The sequence below is a fragment of the Haliotis rubra genome, unplaced genomic scaffold (genome assembly GCF_003918875.1).
Source record: "Haliotis rubra isolate DU_JTF1 unplaced genomic scaffold, ASM391887v1 Scf80, whole genome shotgun sequence".
NCBI classification, from domain to species: Eukaryota; Metazoa; Mollusca; class Gastropoda; order Lepetellida; family Haliotidae; genus Haliotis; species Haliotis rubra.
The window spans coordinates 720,534-734,409 of NW_025767524.1; the positions used below are offsets into that span (position 1 = coordinate 720,534).

Below are 13,876 nucleotides of genomic sequence, written 5' to 3' on the forward strand. Positions count from 1 at the left end.
TACTACTAAGACTACCGCCATCATTGCTCTGGTAAATGACGAACGCCACGTTAGCGCTGGATTTGCCGCAGAATCTCCTCAACCAATAATTAGGTGAGGTGAGGTGAAATTGGGTTTAACGTCGTGCTTGAGAATATTTCGCTCATATGACGACGTGCATGCGTGTGTATGTGTATGTGCGGCTGCTTGTACTAGCCCAGACTTAAGCTGGTTTTATAGTGCTAGCCCACTGAGATACCATGCCGCAGTGAAGCATGAATACCCAACTCAGACACATTATACTGACTCCGAGCCGACCAGTCCTTGTTGTACCCATTAATGCCGAGCGCCAGGCAGGGACCAACAAGTACCATATTTTAACGTCTTTTGGTATGACGCGGTTGGGGATCGAACCCGCGACCTTCCGCTCTCCGGACGGACGCTCTAACCATTACACCACGGAGGCGGTTACCAATAATTAGGACCATGTGGATTGGGTGCGTGCCTGCGTGCGTCGGAGAGTTGTTTTTCGCCGGTTTTACGGGTTTCTTTAGGGACTGTGATACAGACTACGATGTGACGTTAAAATTTAAAAATCACACTATTTTGTCCATTCAGAGAAGACGTAAGAGAATGTGTATCTTTATCTCTCGCCATAAGCATGGTTATCACTGGATCGTCTGGCCCAGACTCGATTAGTTACAGATCGCCGCAATATATCTGGAACGTTGCTGAGTGCGGCGTCAAGCAAACAATCAAATCATACGGAGCTTCGAGATCATACTTTGATCGTATATCTTGGCCGGGCATTATTGTAGTAATAATCCAAATGATCAGTGTATAAACAGCTATGACACAATCTCTCGCTGACATTGCTCATCGGTCTTGTTTGAACATATGTTTTTCATTAATCAATAAATCGTTTATTGTACATGTGTATATGTTAATTCAAATGTGAAATTATCAATTGATTTGCATTCGCCTCATGGCTCTATATTTATGAAAGGTGGAAATACGGTGTATGTTGTCAGCCTCCCTCTGTAGGTACAGTCAGCACTCAACCTGATTAGCAGGATGCCGACACCACCCGCGACCCTTATAACATGAAACTTGAAGCACTTACCTTTAAACACGGGTGATAACCACAGTTCTTGATTCAGTACATGTTGTCCTTCTGTCACAGTTGTTCCTACCGACGTGAGTTACACGAGTTAGGTCTGTGTTTACGCTGGCATGGTATCTAAACAAATTTTGACACCCGAAACTGGTTTCTTGTCTTGTAATCGCCGACGCCCATACACGTGTCCTCATTGCAAAGTCTCTTTAAAACAGGATAAGGACTATGGAATAAGCTGACGATTGTAACCCACCCTGTAACACTGACGATTGTAGGCCACCCGTAACACTGACGATTGTAATCCACCCGTAACAATGACGATTGTATTCCACCCGTGACACAGATTAAGCTGTTAACTGATGTAAGGCTTTGATAATAACGACATTACCGGAAGTATGTCACTCCAACAGTGGCCGCATTTATTCTAGGCCGCGCCCTTGCGCCATTCGCACACTAACATTTAACATGGCGCACTCTACGGGTACGGGCGGGTCGTGTCGACGCGTCCATAAATGTAATCTGAAACGCATCACGTGTTTCTTTTCGCTTGGCAAGTCAAGCAAAACTCAAGTACGTCTTTGAAAAACAACACTACACCTATTCTCGCTGAAACGAGTTTGGAGAACTCTGAACTCAGCTCATTACTTTCAACCCGTGTTTAGAATGATATTGCGAGACCTGCAAGTCGGTGTAATAAGAAAAACTAAGGCGCCTAGTAAAATTGGTTGCGATAGGTCAGTTCTCGTTAAGTGAACCAATCATGTTGCATGTTGCAGTTTCCCACTTTTGTTGCCATGGGGGACCTATTGGCTGTAAAACGCCGATATCAGTCTGAAAGTCTTACATTTTTCGAGAAAAAGCTGTGTACACGTGATTGGTTCTTTAAAAGTATGTGGTTCCATCTTTGCCAGTAGCTATCATTCAAACAAGCAACGATGTACATTACCCACGAAATAAACAGTGTGTTTATGGGGTATGGTTAATTTCTGAGTGAGACTTTCGAACCAACATTACAGGTATCCTTGTGTTATTGGCTTTCGGACGCTTTAACATAAATGTATTAGTCACTGACAGACTGATCATAATCACTGTTTATTGTTGAAGTGTCCGTTAGTTTTTCAAAGTTTCAGGTTGAAAACTCAGACTTCGTACCAGCTAGACTAAGAAAACTGTTCAGTCAGTATTGAAATGTTCAGTTGACTTGTCAGTGAACTTAGAGATTGGTTCGTTTATAGTTTATTATTTATTCATATTTTTCAAATTCTTTTTGAGGTTAACTGTTTTATTAATGAGTTGAAAAATGGTTTCTGTTGTCTGTTGTTGACCTCACGTGGATTTAAAGTTTTAAAAAGGGAGTGAACTCATACAAGTAACTTGTAGTGCATGGCTAAAAAGTCACAGCAATTTGACATGTCCCATAATGTTTGCTAAATGAACCACATAACTGAGGGCTGGTGGGCCATGGGCTGTGACCTGTTTAACAAAATAATTAAATTTCGCTATGTGCCTTTTAACTATAGACTTGGTATGGTCATTCCAATCTATAAAGGTAAAAAGGAAAAATCCGATCCCAGAAACTATAGGGGAATTACTCTAACGTCATGCCTTGGAAAACTTTTTGAGAAGCTATTACTTAAACGAATAGAAACTAAATTACTTGAAAATAATCCTTACTTCCCTGATATACTCCAGTTTGGATTTAGAAAGGAACATGGCGCAGTTATGAGCGTTTTGCTCTTATTGAAAGTATCAGATATTACATTGAGAGAAACTCTACAGTATATGCTGCCTTTTAGATAACGAAAAGCATTTGACAGAATATGGCACGATGGTCTATTTTACAAGTTACATGAACTAGGTATCCAGGGAAACATCTGGAAACTACTGCACTACAGCTATACAAATAGTTATGCTTTTGTAAAATATAAGGGTGAAAACTCTGACAGGTATCCTATTAAGCAAGGTGTTGGCCAAGGCAGAGTCATGTCGTCCTGGTTCTTCCTAGTGTTTATCAATGATTTAATTTCTTCACTAAGACAGGCTAGTAATGGCCTAAGTGTGTATGGTGTGAATGTTCCGACTATATTGCTTGCTGACGACACAACACTTGTAAGTACTTCACCAAAGGGACTTCAAACTGCTCTCGATACTGTACATACATATGCCAATAAATGGCGCTTAACATACAATCCTGCAAAAAGCACAGTAATCATTTTTAATAAACGTAAACGTAAAGTTAAAACTGTAAACTACACTCTTGGCAATGAAAACATCGCACCAGCAGATTCCACTACTTACGGCGGCATACTTCTAACGTCTGATTTAACATGTAAATCTAGAATCGAAAAGTGCTGTCAGAAAGCAAGACAGAGTGTTAATTCCCTTAAATGCTTGGGGCTAAATAACACTGACCTACATCCAGCTACCAGTGTTAAGATATGGCAAAGAATGATTCTGAAAACAAGTTTTTATGGCTGTGAACTATTGTTTGACATTAAAGGGCAGCAACTTTGGTTGCTAGAAAACACACAGCGGTACTTTGCCCGCACTGTCCAGGGACTAGATAAGAGATCTCCGTCTGAATCCACTATTGCAAACTTAGGATTGTGGACCATGATTGGCTACATTGATAAAAGTAAACTCCAGTTCTTTGGCTCTTTATGCAACGCTAGTTGTGACAATCTCATAAAACACATATTCTGTGCTTCCATGGCTAATACACCCCGAAAATCAACTATTTGTGGAGATCTTCAGTCTGTTTTGTGCAAATACAACCTTATAAACTACTTACATACGTACTTATACAGTGGTTCATTTCCCCAAACACCAGTGGAGACGAATTACAAACAGACACGTACAAGAATATGAAGAACACATCTGGCGTAACAAAGTATCACTTAATGCAGGACTGTCTCGTTACATGCGAGGTCATACATCACTGACTATCACATACTTTTGAACTTAGCATTTTATACCCTGAACACAGAGCAGCCTTGCAATTATGTTTGAAACTTTCATCACGAAATAAAATCTCAAAAGAATGTTTGCTTTGTAACAAGCACGCTTATGACTATGACAACCATGTGATACTACACTGTGAAAAATTATTAGGTCTCCGAAATAACTTTTTCTCATCTCTGATTGATCTACTTGATGTTGAAACCTATGTAAATTTTGAAATGTTGGAAGACGAGGAAATGCTGTCAACTCTCCAAGGTGCAGCTACACAGTTCACACGATCCCTAGTGCGGGACACATACCATGCTGTCATTATAAACTTTGCAAACTATGTCTATCATTTGAAACAATATCTTGAGTTTGTATTTTAATGGAGTCAGAAGTGACGCCATCCCTTTGTAAATGTTTCTGTACATATCAATTGTCAACTATGAATAACATTGTCCTGTTTGTAAATACTATTGTATTGTATGTTTGATTGACTGCATGTATCAATAATCTTCGGATTGATTTCTGGAGGAAATAAAGAATCTCTCTCTCTCTCACTGAGGGCTGGTGGGCCATGGGCTCTGCCAGAGGCATGGAGTCAGACGGAACCTAGTCAAACTGAAATAATTATTTGCAGTTTTAGCGTGGCAATGCCTCATGGTGAACGCACGTGTCTAAATTTTCAATTTTATTTTTATACACGTTGGTGTTGTATAGACTTTTGATGAATCAGCTGCCACACGCAAGGACGATTTGACTACAAAACATGTTTATGGGGTCTGTTCTGTGATACTGATAGCCAACAACGAGTCTTAACAAAAGAGGCAACGACCTGATGGGATTCCGCTGATTGTTAGACAGTCATGGACTGGTATGTGTGGGTGAATTGTTTGGTAAGGTGTAAGGGACGTTGGTTGGTCTTGGTAGATGGGTAATGTTGACATCCCGAATTCCTAACACTGAAGTTCGTGCAACCAAGGGTGCAAACAACCCCTTTTAATAGAGCCGCGGTCCAGAACCTTGCTCGCCTGGTTGTTGCATTGTGTTCACAAAACGAACAAGAAAAGCCTTTTGAAAGGCAACGTTGGAGGCACGTGAGTAAATTAAGAAAATTAGTGAGACGGACCTGAGATCATTTTTGGGGTGAAGCTGATTTCAAGCTGCGTTCGAAATTAACGTCGGTCCTTAAGCCCGAAGCCGACCCACAACTTTTGTTTTCTACAACTCCTTATGGCCGACAGCTTTTTAATCCCCAATAACTAAGAGTATTATTTCCATGTTAAAATATAGGGCCCACACATTCTGATCCTGGCCCAGAACCTTTTATGGTTCTGGGTCCTTAGGGTCTGCAGCTTTTCAGGGTTAAGGGCAAACACTGATTTCAAGAGTATCAGGATGACCATACCTCCGTCTATTAGAGTCTTGCTTCCATTAGAGATCGGTACTCGCATCGCAAATACGGTACTCTCATCTCCAGTATATGACATTTTATATCAAAGGTCTTTGTCATGTTTACCCATGTTTTAGTTGAGATACGAGGCACTCACATACACGAACGCTATGAAGCTCGTCTATAGGCCGCAATCGAGGAAAACCTTTGTTGCACTTTCGGGCACCTGTTACGATTATTGCGCACGAAAAACTTATATGAATGACGTCTTTGTACTTATACCTACAAGTGCGCCTCATCTTCGTTATCTGAATATCCAGAGGCGTCAGTTTGAATATCGTGACCTGTGACGAGCCAGGAATTCCCTCCCTAAAGTAACACACGTGAGCGCTATGTAACGCATGTATGTGGCCGCTATGCATCTACAAAAACCTAATGGGTCGACTAAAATGGAATGGATTTCGGATTCTGCAATTCGAAATTAATCACTGAACTAGTACAAGTGTGCGTGTAAAATTGTTTTGAATTGAAACTGTATCAGTTTATTAACGTTTTGATCAGTAAAAACACAAAATGTGTTAAATTAGAGATTTATAGAAAACTCAATTTCCGCAATAAAGCGGGACAATTATTTCGGATTACCCACATGAGCACGTGGCTCCTAATTTGCTAAATCTCTGTTCATTGGTCATTTGGAATTGCCAAAATACAAAGATACTAAATATCATTGGCTTATTTACATAACCTACTCGATCTCACTTATGCTTGTTACTTATTGTGCTGTGTATTTGAAATAATGTTGAGTATGAATGATAAAACTGTACCAATGGGTAAAAAAGAAATAAAGTGAAAAAAAAAAAATAAAAATATCATTGGCTGAAAGTTATTTTGAATATTCCAAGTATATACATATATAGAGGGAAATTTCACCTGAGAGAAAATTCAGCCTGATTATAAGGTTGGAGGCATTTGCGCCTCCCACCAATAAGATACAATAGATGCCTACTGTTACGCCCATGTCATAAAACGGTGTCAGATCCGGAAGCTGAACGACTTCTAAAGGCCTAAATGGACTTAACTGTTATCTATTTGATTGCTTTACAAATCTGTTCAACATATATCATTCGGATCGTTGATACCATCACATCACACCATTCTCTCATCACAATCAAATCGTTGATACCATCACATCACACCATTCTCTCATCACAATCAAATCGTTGATACCATCACATCACACCATTCTCTCATCACAATCAAATGATCATATAGTTATCATATACAAATCACATCATATCACATCAGTATTGAGAAAGTTCACTTGTGGGCATGTCCATTCTCTTCTGGAAAGTAGGAAAAGGCCACTGGATACATCTGGTACTGTACAAGGCAGTGCAAATCACACACTTGGGTCCAGAGACTCGGGCACACATAAAATGTCCCATCCACGTACACTGTTTCGGCATCAGCAATGGTATCCATCTTCTCTGTGGTTATGAAGATTAGCATCCTGTTGTAAGCAATAAAAACCTTAAAGTTTGTCTCTATTTGTTTGTATTGAAATCTTCATTGTAGGTCTGTTGGATGGGCTGTATCTCATCACGAACACGTTGCCTCAGTCTGGTGAGGGGTCTGGTCACTTCTCCATTCACCAGAGGAGGGTGGTTGTGATCTGTGACGGAAGATATGTGGTCGCCAATGGTTCTACCTTTACTCTTACATTAATCTATGATGCACTTTCCAGTGTGTGGCTACTTGTCTCACAACATTCAGTCGATACTTGTGGCCACCATGTAGTACCTCTCCTCTCTGAGACAAAATGAACTCTGCCCTCTGCAGGTTAGCCATTGTGACCATCAGTGCTAGGCGAACGCTCCATTTTGTAGGGTTTAGTTGGTTAAAAGCCTATTAGTAGCCATCCTCGATAATCTCCAGGGTATACGTTACGATCACTCTCCACTATACCCTGGATGCATCCACGGCTTGGCCCGATGATTTTATAACCTCCCTTTGCTGGTTGTTTATCCAATCAGGTGTCTACGCCGGGAAGTAGAGCGAACCAATCACAACTCACTTTCGCTTCTCACATTATCTAACCGTTTAAACTTGGCAACACAATTGATGCAGAGGTACTCTGAAAGAGGTAGAAGGAGTTCTTTCATATATTCTTTTAAAGTTTCAGATCTGTCAATTTGTCTGTATTATTTCCCCAAAATTCCGAGTGGCACTGCGAATAACCTTCACGACTGCGACCGCTATCTTTGTCGACACTGGAAAACTCGGATGTAACGGCGGCTTAGCTGGTTGGCTACCCTGAGAATGCGGAGACAGCAAAGGGAGGTAATATAATTATCGGGCCAAGCCGTGGATGCATCCAGGGTATAGTAGAGAGTGATCGTAACGTATACCCTGGAGATTATCGAGGATGATTAGTAGCAGAGAACTGAGTATCAGAGTATATTACAGTGAGAACCTAACTGTATCTCATCATTGTTTTTACAATCTAGCTTATGCATTAATCTCTTTCATTTTATTATAACCCAGTTGTAAATTCTTAGTGGATGCACTAATCATCTCTACTCAACTACATATCCTTATAACAACAGTCGATCAAGATTAGTATGGCCCTGACGAGTGAGTCATTGGCCAGTGAGTCAGGCTCATTATAAGAGTATGGGGGTGCATTTTCTAATCCCAATTAGCCTACATTGTATTTGTATGCGATATGGGTTGTAGACGAATTGGGATATAGGCTAAACCAACAGAATGACTTCTAAAGGCATAAATGGGCTTGGTTAGTATCTATTTGATTGCTTCACAAATCTATTCGACATACATCATTCGGGTCGTTGATGTGAGTGAGTTTGGTCACTTCCCAGTGTGTGGCTACTTGTCTCACAACATTCAGTCGATACTTGTGGCCACCATGTAGTACCTCTCCTCTCTGAGACAAAATGAACTCTGCCCTCTGCAGGTTAGCCATTGTGACCATCAGTGCTAGGCGAACGCTCCATTTTGTAGGGTTTAGTTGGTTAAAAGCCTATTAGTAGCCATCCTCGATAATCTCCAGGGTATACGTTACGATCACTCTCCACTATACCCTGGATGCATCCACGGCTTGGCCCGATGATTTTATAACCTCCCTTTGCTGGTTGTTTATCCAATCAGGTGTCTACGCCGGGAAGTAGAGCGAACCAATCACAACTCACTTTCGCTTCTCACATTATCTAACCGTTTAAACTTGGCAACACAATTGATGCAGAGGTACTCTGAAAGAGGTAGAAGGAGTTCTTTCATATATTGTTTTAAATTTTTAGATCTGTCAATTTGTCTGTACTATTTCCCCAAAAATCCAAGTGGCACTGCGAATAACCTTCACGACTGCGACCGCTATCTTTGTCGACACTGGAAAACTCGGATGTAACGGCGGCTTAGCTGGTTGGCTACCCTGAGAATGCGGAGACAGCAAAGGGAGGTAATATAATTATCGGGCCAAGCCGTGGATGCATCCAGGGTATAGTAGAGAGTGATCGTAACGTATACCCTGGAGATTATCGAGGATGATTAGTAGCAGAGAACTGAGTATCAGAGTATATTACAGTGAGAACCTAACTGTATCTCATCATTGTTTTTACAATCTAGCTTATGCATTAATCTCTTTCATTTTATTATAACCCAGTTGTAAATTCTTAGTGGATGCACTAATCATCTCTACTCAACTACATATCCTTATAACAACAGTCGATCAAGATTAGTATGGCCCTGACGAGTGAGTCATTGGCCAGTGAGTCAGGCTCATTATAAGAGTATGGGGGTGCATTTTCTAATCCCAATTAGCCTACATTGTATTTGTATGCGATATGGGTTGTAGACGAATTGGGATATAGGCTAAACCAACAGAATGACTTCTAAAGGCATAAATGGGCTTGGTTAGTATCTATTTGATTGCTTCACATATCTATTCGACATACATCATTCGGGTCGTTGATGTGAGTGAGTTTGGTCACTTCCCAGTGTGTGGCTACTTGTCTCACAACATTCAGTCGATACTTGTGGCCACCATGTAGTACCTCTCCTCTCTGAGACAAAATGAACTCTGCCCTCTGCAGGTTAGCCATTGTGACCATCAGTGCTAGGCGAACGCTCCATTTTGTAGGGTTTAGTTGGTTAAAAGCCTATTAGTAGCCATCCTCGATAATCTCCAGGGTATACGTTACGATCACTCTCCACTATACCCTGGATGCATCCACGGCTTGGCCCGATGATTTTATAACCTCCCTTTGCTGGTTGTTTATCCAATCAGGTGTCTACGCCGGGAAGTAGAGCGAACCAATCACAACTCACTTTCGCTTCTCACATTATCTAACCGTTTAAACTTGGCAACACAATTGATGCAGAGGTACTCTGAAAGAGGTAGAAAGGAGTTCTTTCATATATTGTTTTAAATTTTAGATCTGTCAATTTGTCTGTACTATTTCCCCAAAAATCCAAGTGGCACTGCGAATAACCTTCACGACTGCGACCGCTATCTTTGTCGACACTGGAAAACTCGGATGTAACGGCGGCTTAGCTGGTTGGCTACCCTGAGAATGCGGAGACAGCAAAGGGAGGTAATATAATTATCGGGCCAAGCCGTGGATGCATCCAGGGTATAGTAGAGAGTGATCGTAACGTACACCCTGGAGATTATCGAGGATGATTAGTAGCAGAGAACTGAGTATCAGAGTATATTACAGTGAGAACCTAACTGTATCTCATCATTGCTTTTACAATCTACCTTATGCATTAATGTCTTTCATTTTATTATAACATCACTTGCTCAATTAACTTCATGTAACCCTACTCAACCATTGTACATTATCCATTGTGTAACACTGTACATTATCCATTGTGTAACACTGTACATTATCCATTGTGTAACACTGTACATTATCCATTGTGTAACACTGTACATTAGCTATTGTGTAACACTGTACATTATCCATTGTGTAACACTGTACGTTATCCATTGTGTAACACTGTACGTTATCCATTGTGTAACACTGTACGTTATCCATTGTGTAGCACTGTACGTTATCCATTGTGTAACACTGTACGTTATCCATTGTGTAACACCGTACGTTATCTATTGTGTAACACTGTACATTATCCATTGTGTAACACTGTACATTATCGATTGTGTAACACTGTACATTATCCATTGTGTAACACTGTACATTATCTATTGTGTAACACTGTACATTATCCATTGTGTAACACTGTACATTATCTATTGTGTAACACTGTACATTATCCATTGTGTAACACTGTACATTATCCATTGAGTAAACATCACTTCAACACTGGACTTATGTAAACAACCTATGTATATCATTCCCTACTGGCTGCCCATCAACATCCTTAATCTCTTATGTATACAACTATGTACATGTTCTTTACTGGCTTCCTATCAACCTACTTAATCCAGTGTTATCAACCTCTTCTATTGTATAAACAACTCAGTTTCGCCTCATCCCTCATCTATTGTACAAACATCTCATGTATACATGTATATATCACCCAAATTACCTCTCATGTACCACTTGCTTGAGGACGACATTAGCATCTATGTCGAAACGTCGCCTATATAGAATAAAGAAGTTGTACATCCATAAAAATAGTCCTCATTCAGCATTACTCTGGTATATGAGAAATGCCACGATAGCGCTGGATTTGCCGGAGAATCCCCTCAACCATTAATTCCGACCTTGTGGACTGGGTGATTGCGTGGGTGCGTGCGTGCGTATGGGCTTTGTTTTTTCGAAGGTTTTACGGGTTTCTTTAGGGACTGTGATACAGACTACGTTGAAATGTTAAATCTCACTATTTAGTCCATTCAGAGAAGACGTAAGAGAATGCGTCTCTTTATCACTCGCCATTAATCAGGGTTATCACTGGATCGTCTGGTCCAGACTCGATTATTTACAGACCGCCGCAATATATCTGGAATATCGCTGAGTGCGGCGTCAAACAAACAAACAAACAAATCACACGGAGCCCGTTTATTGTATATGGGATTCAAATGTGAAATTATCAATTGATTATTATCCGCTGCATGGCCATACATCTGTGAAAGGTAGAAATACGGTGTATGTTATTTGTCTGATTCCTCGAATTCCCTCTGTGACCACCAACTGTAGTTATAGAGAGCACACAGCCTGATTAACAGGATGCTGAACACCGCCCGCGACCCTTACAACAATAAACTTGAAGCTCTTACCTTTAAACACGGGTGATAACCACAGTCCTTGAATCAGTACATGTTGTCCTTCTGTCACAGTCGTTCCTACCGACGTGAGTTACACGAGTTAGGTCTGTGTTTACGCTGGCATGGTATCTAAACAAATATTGACACCCGAAACTGGCTTATTGTCTTGTAATCGCGGACGCCCATACATGTGTCCTCATTGCAAAGTCTCTTTAAAACAGATATGGAATGAGTTGACAACACTAATTATTGTAGGCCGCGTGTAACACTGGCGATTGTAGGTCACCCGTAACTGTTTACTAATGTAAGGCTCTGATAACAACGGTATCCTCAGACATGGCGTCAGTTGGCGGAACCCAGTCAAACATGCAATAATTATTTGCAGGTTAAAGAATGACAATGCCTCATGACGAGAGCTCGCGTCAAAATATTCCATTTCATTTGTATACAAGCCGGTGTTGTGGTGGCCTTTGATGAAACAGCTGACACACGCTAGGACGATTTGACTTCAAATTATGTTAATGGAGTTTCTTCTTTGATACTAATATCCAACATCGAGTCTTAACAAAAGAGGCAACGACCTGATGGGATTCCGCTGATCGTAAGACAGTCATGGACTGGTATGTGTGTGTGAACGGCTTGGTCATGTGTAAGGGACGTTGGTTGTTCTTGGTAGATGGGTAATGTTGACATCCCGAATTCCTAACACTGAAGTTTGTGCAACCAAGGGTGCAAACAACCCCTTTTAATAGAGCCGCGGTCCAGAAACCTTGCTGGCCTGGTTGTTGCATTGTGTTCACAAAGGAATTATAGGAATACATAGCAACTCAGTGGATAGCATCAATACATATAACTCATACAGTGACATTTCCGGTTCGCTACATCCCTTCTGTCATGTCACACGTTTGCACCGACATCTGTTGCAATAGCCAAGGGGTTAATAATGTGCATTGATCAAATGGTGTATGTTATTAATGATCCGACTGAAAACCAATTACATATTCAATGATTTTTTGAGAAGATCAGTCCTTATAATGTCCCAGCATATGCCATTAACGTTGTCTGTCTGTTCGCCATTCTAGTTCAAACTTTACTGCACATTTCCGCCATCTTCTCCAAATCCACGGGGCGTATAAAACCGAAACTAATAACCCAGGAATGTTCGTATTTCAACCATTTGATAAACGTGGATGTTTTGCCAGATCAATTTCGAATGCTACTGCTTGATGGTAAACGAATGATTCACCTATTCATCTGATCATGATTGGTATCGATCAGTTTGTGTTTTGTAGTCATGTCTTCAAGTCATTTACCGTAATATGCAGGTCATATCACACCTAATCGACCAAATCAACTACTGACAATACGCAGGTGGAATATCCATAAACAGGAGACAAGATGCAATAGTGTGGGCACGTTGGCGTCGATGCTGATATACTCATTTGTTAAAGTTACGATGACGTTGGTTACGGGAAGACGGAAGACGCGAGTGGTGGCATATGCGGCATATGCGGTGGTAGCGGTGAAGGTAATGTGCATTGTACACAACAAAGGTCAAAGGTTTAATGCTGGTAGAAGGTTAGTGTGTGTGTGTGTGTATGTGTGCGTGCGTGCGTGTGTGGTGGGGAGAGGTGAGGTGAGGTGAAATTGGGTTTTACGTCGTGCTTGAGAATATTTTGCTCATATGATGACGTGCATGCGTGTGTATGTGTATGTGCGGCTGCTTGTACTAGCCCAGACTTAAGCTGGTTTTATAGTGCTAACCCACTGAGATACCATGCCACAGAGAAGCATGAATACCCTACTCAGACACATTATACTGACTCCGAGCCGACCAGTCCTTGTTGTACCCATTAATGCCGAGCGCCAGGCAGGGGCCAGCAAGTACCATATTTTAACGCCTTTGGTATGACGCGGTTGGGGATCGAACCCGCGACCTTCCGCTCTCCGGGCGGACGCTCTAACCACTACACCACAGAGGCGGTCGGGAGAGGATAGAGTGAAATGACAGAGAGTGTGTGTATCTGTATACTCGAAAATAACTTACAATCTTTAAAATTGTGAGAAATATTAGCTTCAAGCAATAGTCCTACGGTAATAACGTACGAAATGGAAACACAGACGAAACGGTAGTGAAGTATGAGCGTAGATGTTATGCCCGTCAACAATCTTGACGTTTTTGGATCAGTGGTGCTAA

At 41.2% G+C, this 13,876-nt stretch overlaps 1 protein-coding gene across 2 annotated transcripts in view; it reads right to left on the reverse strand.

Annotated features, from left to right (window-relative positions):
• Positions 1-12,082, reverse strand: part of LOC124261559 (potassium channel subfamily K member 16-like) — a 30,247-nt gene extending 18,165 nt beyond the window's left edge. Inside the window, exon 1 of one of the 2 annotated variants that reach the window (XM_046695878.1) lies at positions 11,692-12,082. The gene's annotated coding sequence lies outside the window, so the exon portion shown is untranslated. Of the gene's footprint in view, positions 1-1,102; positions 1,537-11,691 lie in introns of those variants that run through there. The other variant, XM_046695879.1, reaches the window with a different exon arrangement.
• Between the last annotated feature and the right edge of the window lie 1,794 nt (positions 12,083-13,876).